Below are 7342 nucleotides of genomic sequence, written 5' to 3'. Positions count from 1 at the left end.
TCCTTCGCAGTGGGCAGTCAATACTGACTGACAGGTGCCCCAATGGCAGCACTAAGAGCCTCTCCACACCCGTGACTTTAACTGCTAGAGCTCAGAGCTCCTTCGCAGCGGGCAGCCAGGATTGACTGACAGGTGCCCCAAGAGTTTGCCCCGTGGAGGCGGCACAACCCAACGCTAGGCTCTTAGTGCTCTCACCTAATGGCCAGGCTTTAGAGCCAAAACGGCTGAGCTTCTTTAATTGTGTTGGCTGCTTTACAGTAAACCAGAGAAAACAAGTCAGACTTATGCACAAATGGTTACCAAAATTTATTAAGCTAGATTCTAATCATGTGGTTACAAAATTGCTAGTGCCTACTTATTTAAATGTAGAGATGTTACGCACACAAACAAGTTACAAAACTGAAGCCACAATCCCAAAGAAAGAAAACAAAGTATAGAGCTCTATTTCAAAATATGTGTACACTAAAGATAGGAGATCAGGTGTGCGTGCTTCTTACCCTCCTTGCATCTCTCGACTCCAGCGGTGCCAAGCCAGGATCGGTCACTCAATTCCGCGGAAAGACGAATAAGGGACAAGGCTTAGGGACCCTCTTAGCTGCAGAAGCCTTGGGAGGCTGTCACTTATCTGACCAGCAGATAGATAGTGAAAAGCACTCAAAAATCATGGTGCTGTAGGTCCCCTACTTATACCTCTGTACTCCTTTATTCTCTTTCTCCTTTCTTATGCCAAATTGAGGCTGGTCTGTCTGGGTGACGCCAGCTTTCGCAAGAGTAGTTTACGCTTGCAAGGGAGAGAAACAATAAGTTTCGACTACTGGACATTTCTTTTATCAGGGTAAATATTTTCCCACCTAGGATGTTGGTGTGTGTGCATCACGCTATTTAGTAGGAGCTAAGAGCCATGTCTGTCACAGGGCTTCTGCCTGCTGTGAGCTTAATCGTTGTATCTGTTCCCAGAGGCACATTGTAGCAGCACACCTGTGCTTTTCACAGCTTCAAAGGCTGTGCTGGAATATATGTTAAGTGCCCTGTTCTGGCTTCCTCCTGTGTTTCCAGTAATGCTGGTCTGAGGGGGGGGGGGGTCGGCTACAATAAGCCATACGGTTCAAAAATAATAGGTGCCTTTGGTGACTTACTTTGTATTTAGGGCTGTGTGTGAAAGAAATATCTGGAACATTTTTCCTCATAAAGTGAAATGTACAAATTCTTGTGGCACCTTAGAGACTAACAAATTTATCTGAGCATAAGGTGCCACATGTACTCCTTTTCTTTTTGCGAATACAGACTAACACAGCTGCTACTCTGAAACCTGTACAAATTCTGTTTCTTTGCCAGTGCTATGGAAAAATGAAGGTTGTGGCTCTTCACTAGAGTGACTGAGAGTGAAAAGCAGCTCTCGGAAGTCAAAGCTCCCTTTTTCCCCTTCATGCAAAATGCTCTTATTGACTTCAGTGGGTGATGAATCACTCCATCAATGATGCACCATAATATTGTATCTGTTTGTCCTTGCATTTTTCTTGTTGTTAGTTATTTCCAGTAGTGCCCACATTCTTCTAAGCCCTTATCAAACAGTGAAGAAAGCATGATCCCAGCCCTAAGAAGCTCACAATCTAAACAGTCTCTAGAATAGGGGGAAGAGTACAACATAATCAGAGTGATCACGGTGGCAATTGGCCACTTCTTGGTAATATAACTTTGCATGTTCACCAGCAAATAAAACCCCTGTTTTGTCTGTGAGTTTGCCAATATGTAGTAACTGCCCCACATGCAGTGATACATGCAGTATGTCTACGCTGCAGTAGAAAACCAATGGCTGGCCCATGTCAGCTGACGTGGGCTGTGGGGCTATTAAATTGCAGTGTAAATGTCCAGGCTCAGGCTGAAGCTTGCGAGGCGGGAGGGTCCCATACGCCAGGCTCCAGCCCAAGCTCAGATGTCAACACTGCAGTTTTATCACCCTTCAGCCCAAGTGCCACAAGCAAACGTCAGTTGACATGGGCCAGCCACGGGTGTTTTATTGCAATGTAGACATACCCTTAGAAGCACTGATCCAAGAGCAGTGGTATCACATCACTTACAAAGCAGTGTCTCAGCTCTTCCATAAAGCTCTTCCTGGTCTTCAGACAGGGGACACATCTGAGAAGGACCATGGGAGACATGATGGCATTCCTGGTAGCCAAAGGCCCAAATAAAAAATTACCCACTGATGGTGTTGTCTGGATCATGTTCTTTGCATCAGAGTTTTGAGCCAGTGACAGTAGGTGGCACTAAAGAACAGCAACGTGTATAATCTGTTGTGAAGTGGAGCAGATGTTTGTTCATCAGCTCTGTGTTTAGTTAGATTTCTGGCATCACTGATTGTAGAAATTCTTGAATACACTTCCTCTGTGAACATCTTACACTCAGAGTCCTTTCCGCAGTCTTAATCTATGCAGATGCCCTGCTTTCAGAGAGTGGAAGTTACAGGGGACCCAGCTTTTGGAGAAGCATTACTGAATGGGATAAATTTGAAGAATATGCCTGTATTTAATTTTAGGGGGTAAAAAAAGCATTTATCAGCTCTTCACTTGCAACTGGGATTTTGTCACATTTACAATTAACACCAAATAGGAAAAGCTAAATCAAAGGAATGATTCTGTCTTTGTTTGACTTCTGCTTGTTTCCTGACATCCCAGCTTCGTTTGACTCCTGGTGTCTGACTTGTGATCTCGATCTCTGGTTTGTCTCCTGCCTCTGACCTTTTGGTATCCTGATTTGCGAAGCCTGACTCTGGTTACTGATTTGTAGTTCTGATCTCAAGTTTGTCTCCTGATTCTGATCTCCCGGTAAACTGTCCCAGCCTACTTTTGACTCCCATCCCGTGATTATGGACCCCAGCTCTTCACCACTGACCACCGCTCTTGCTGGCCGTGACACATAATGTCAAGTTCTGTGACAACAGCCACCAAAATCGGTGATCTTTCTTTTCTTTAAACACTGGTAATATGTACAACACAAATGCCAGAAATCAGTTTGTGGTATGCATAGGGTAATTCAGGGCTTTGGGAACATATAAGAACTAATATACTACCTACCTCCTAAAGACTAAATTTTGCCCTTCAATAAATTCTTTCAATTCCATTGATTTCAGTGACAGCCTCAAACATAGGGCAGAATTTTCCCCACAATGTTTATCAAATTCTTATTCCATTCAGTTGCTATCAGATATAGGATATCTATAATTAATAACCTTAAGCATTTTATCCTATTGTGTTCAAGGATACTGCACAACTTTTTCTAATTGAAATGTGGTTTAGTTTTTACTAGCACTCTCACCCTCTGCACAGATACTTTTGTGCCTGTAAGAATCATGGAGTTGATTAAGCTCTCGGTTTTATGTGAATTCTGGATTGGCACCTAAACCAAATAGTCTGTACCTTCAAGGCACAGGTCTGCAACACAATGAGTGTGGAGGCATATAGTCGCTCTGGGAACCCCCTGAGGGGAGTAAGGCCCAAACAGCCTCTGATACTCCCTTTTTATGGAGAACTGCCTGGGCTCCCCTGCATGGGGCCGAATATTCTGGCTAGTGTGCAGGGCTGCATATAGGTTGGGTTATGACTCACCTTGTATCTCTTTGAGGAAGCTAGCACCATTGTCAGCACTAGCCTTGAACTGTTCCTGAGTGCAGGGGAATATGTTAGTGATAAACCCACAGTTTATTCTTTCCTCCACTGCAACCCCTTTACAGCAGCTCAGCAAATAATGAGGCTGCAAAGCTCTCGCTTACCCAGTCCTTGGGAAATACCCCAGCAGAGGGGAGGTTCCCCAATTTAGCTCTGCACCCTGGGCAGCAGGACGCCACCTTAGAGAGAGGCTGTGTGCTACCCAGGAATTGTGCTCTTCATGTTATCGCCTCCCAAAATTCTCACAGGCTTCTTCTTGTGCCAAGCAACCTCTCTTCCCTGTGTAGCATTTCAGTGTGTGTAATAACAGGAATGTATATTACCCTAAAAGTTGTGTGTGATCTTACTGAAGGTGGAGAATAGTGAAATTTCTGAATCTTATTTCAGTATAGAAGAACTTCCATTTCCTTTCAGTTTGGAAGGAATTGTCTTCTGTCTATAGTATATTTAACAGTGTAAGTTCATTCACCAGTACCTTTAAAACTAGGGTTGCCTGAATAATGTGAAAGACAACAGACAAAGTGCAACCCATTTCTCCTTATTATCATTTGAAATTTCCCTGGAGGAAGAAATGGGAAAGAGTCATCAACAAACTAAACTTGTTAAACAGGAATGAAAGCTCACGCCTCCTTGAAACTGAAACCATGTAGTTCATCCGAGTATGCCTGTGAATTACAAAGAAATAAGACGTCGTATGTGCTTCCAAACAACTATGCGCTTCAGGTAAGAGGCCATAAAAAATATATAGGTTAGCAAAATGCCTAATATTGCATTCCCCTGTTCAAGCAAAATTAGAGGATTGAGCCCAAAATGCATGAGATTCCAATGTATATAATGATTCTGTCATCAGCTCTTCAGAGTAGGGAAAGTATCTGAATATGTTTGGAAAGTGCTTAGCACATTGTGGACATTACACAGTGCTGCAACTCCTGTGATATTTTTTTTATCACCAATTCCATGATATTTGATGTGTGTGTGTGTGTGGGGGGGCTTCTTCTTAAAATCCCAGTCGCTGGAGCAAGGCAATTATGTGAGAACCTCAGCTTTCATCTTAAAAGAAAAAGGAAGTGTCTTATCCTCCTGATTGCACAGCTTAAAAAACGTGAACCATAGAAACTCAAAAAACATAAGGGGAATAAAATGAACGCCAAACTTCTTTCTTTTAAAAAATCTTGTTTTGGAGGAACTGGCTCAAACTTCTTGAACATTTGGCATTGTCAGTGCTGTTACTATAATACAAATTATTGCAACAATAATAAAGGACATGCCCTACTTATTGTTAGGGGACTTATTCCTTCACCCACCTACTTCCCTGGTCCTTCTCGCATGAACAGAGAGCAAAAATACCCGAAGTCCAAATGTGCAAACAATTCGATGTTTATTGGGGTGAACTTCCAGCAAGCATGATTCCAGTTTCCTTCCTTAGTGTCCCCCTGCCCAGCTCTGACACCACAGAGCCTTACCTGTGTCCCTGTTCCCATTTCCCCCCTTAGCAAAACTTGATTCCAATTTCCCCATCCCCATTCCCTGTTCCCATTTCCCCCTCTTTACTTCCTGATTGACAGCAGACTACATAGTAAAACTTGAGTTCAGTTTAGCTATACTTTAACCAATCATTTTCCTGAAATTTAACTAACCAAACCTAACGTATTGTAACATGATTATTTAACCAATTTTATCCCACCACCTTAATTAGTTTACACCCAGCAAAATTAGTTATACAGCAGACGGAAACAATCACAGAACCAGACAGAGATTATATAGACAAACAAGAGGGAAATGGGGACTACAATGATAGAACAACACAGAAATGAGGATTTCACATCCCAGCTATTGATAAGTGAGTTCTTGCCAGACAGGATGCTATCAAACTAAGTTTCCTTTTACATTTTCTAGGCACTTCCTTTTCTCTGGAGGTGATAGGCATTATCAGGACAGGTCTGTATTCCTAACAGCCCAATAGCACCTTATTTCAATGTGACTAGATTGGAATGTGAGGATGTGACCGCTCACTTCCCAGCTTATGGCTGCCTCTGCTGCTTAGCCAAAGATCTTAGCCTAAGAACAGGGCCTCAGACTGTCACAGTAAGAGAAGGACCTTACACCAGCAGTCAGTGATTTTTATTCTTTCTTGTATACCTCTATAACTATCTAAGTGATAAGAATACACCTAAATTCATAGAGATAAGGCCTTTACAGACAGGCTTGAATATCTATATCCTAACACTTATCAATGGAACTTTTGACAAGGATTTGAGTGAGAGTAGGTGTAGGCCAAATACTGAGCCTGACCCTCCCAGAAACTGAGCACCTCCTGAAAGGCACAGCGAGGACTTGAATAGGACCCAAGATATGGAAAGCTGAAATTCCAGTCTAAATGGCTAGTTATAACTACTTGTCTACAGTTGTCTACTCTATCAATACGTAGTATGTATATATACAGCATCTATACCTAATGTGTTAACACACAGTGATTCAGGTCCTGTGCTGTAGCTAGGAACTGCTTGTTGCAGGAGAGTTGGGGTCTGTCAGGTAGTTGATTCCCTACCTGATTTGTCAGCCTCCCTAGTGCAGGGTTTCTCAGGCTCCGTCATCCTCATGTTGGCTCTAACCTAAATAAGATTGCAACGATCCCAAGGGGACTGTCTGCCCAATGAGAACAGGAGGAATGCAGAAGTGGCTACGCCCTCTCCAAACTCTAGCACAATGCTTAGACTGGTTCCAACACTGCAGAATGTGTTAGTATTACACCTTCTGAGCTGCACAAAAAGGCTAAAATGAGGAAATATTTATATAGATAAATAAATTTATAAATCTATTTATATCTGTGTATGAGAGGGAGGATACAGGATGCAGTGGGATGGCTATAAAACCTTTATTGCATGGGTTATGGGTAGCTACATTGTGCTTGAGAGACAAAGCCATGAAGGAGTTATGCAGATCATTGCAAGGATATGCTATTAAACATTTATGCCGCAGTGCATCATCATTTACATTGTTCGAACTGCAGAGAAAAAAACTGAAATGTTTGAGAGCTTAAAAAAAGTATTTGTAGTATTTTTTTTCCCTTAGTAGACTACAAAGTAACTATATGGGGGTGGGGGATGGAAAAACTGTGAAATTATATTTAATCTAAAATTTTCCATTAAATTTTCTGATTGAAAAAAATCAAAATGAAAATTTTCAATTTTGGGGGACATTATTTTGATCTTAACATTTTTTTCCCTTTCTCTTTTCCTTTCTCTCTCCCCCTCCCCTTCAAAAAAGCAGAGGGAAGGAGGTTTGTAAAATGAAAAGAGGAGGGAAAGACTTTTTTCCATTAGAAAAAGGTGGATTTAAAAAGAAGTGGCTTCCCCTCCCCCACAACTTCAAAGGGTTTTTTATCAAAAAATTCAACCAGCTCTGTCACAGAGATCACTTTCCCATGGTAACTGCTTTATTGCTCAGTAACAGGTTTGATAAAATTTGTACAGGTAATTCAATTGTCAAATCCTAATCAGGCTACAAATTAAATTCTAGTGAATAAGAGGTATAAGATACATGTATAATTAATGAATATCCTTTGTCTATTTGATTTGGTTACTGTTTGGTTACTAGCTTGATGTCTGCTATATGGGTGCAAAGAAGTAACTCAAGCCTGTGTGTAGGTTGCACATCTGCAGGAACCTAAAGTCAAT

Source organism: Caretta caretta, chromosome 1, assembly GCF_965140235.1.
Source record: "Caretta caretta isolate rCarCar2 chromosome 1, rCarCar1.hap1, whole genome shotgun sequence".
NCBI classification, from domain to species: Eukaryota; Metazoa; Chordata; order Testudines; family Cheloniidae; genus Caretta; species Caretta caretta.
Note: the sequence above shows the minus strand (reverse complement) of the source record.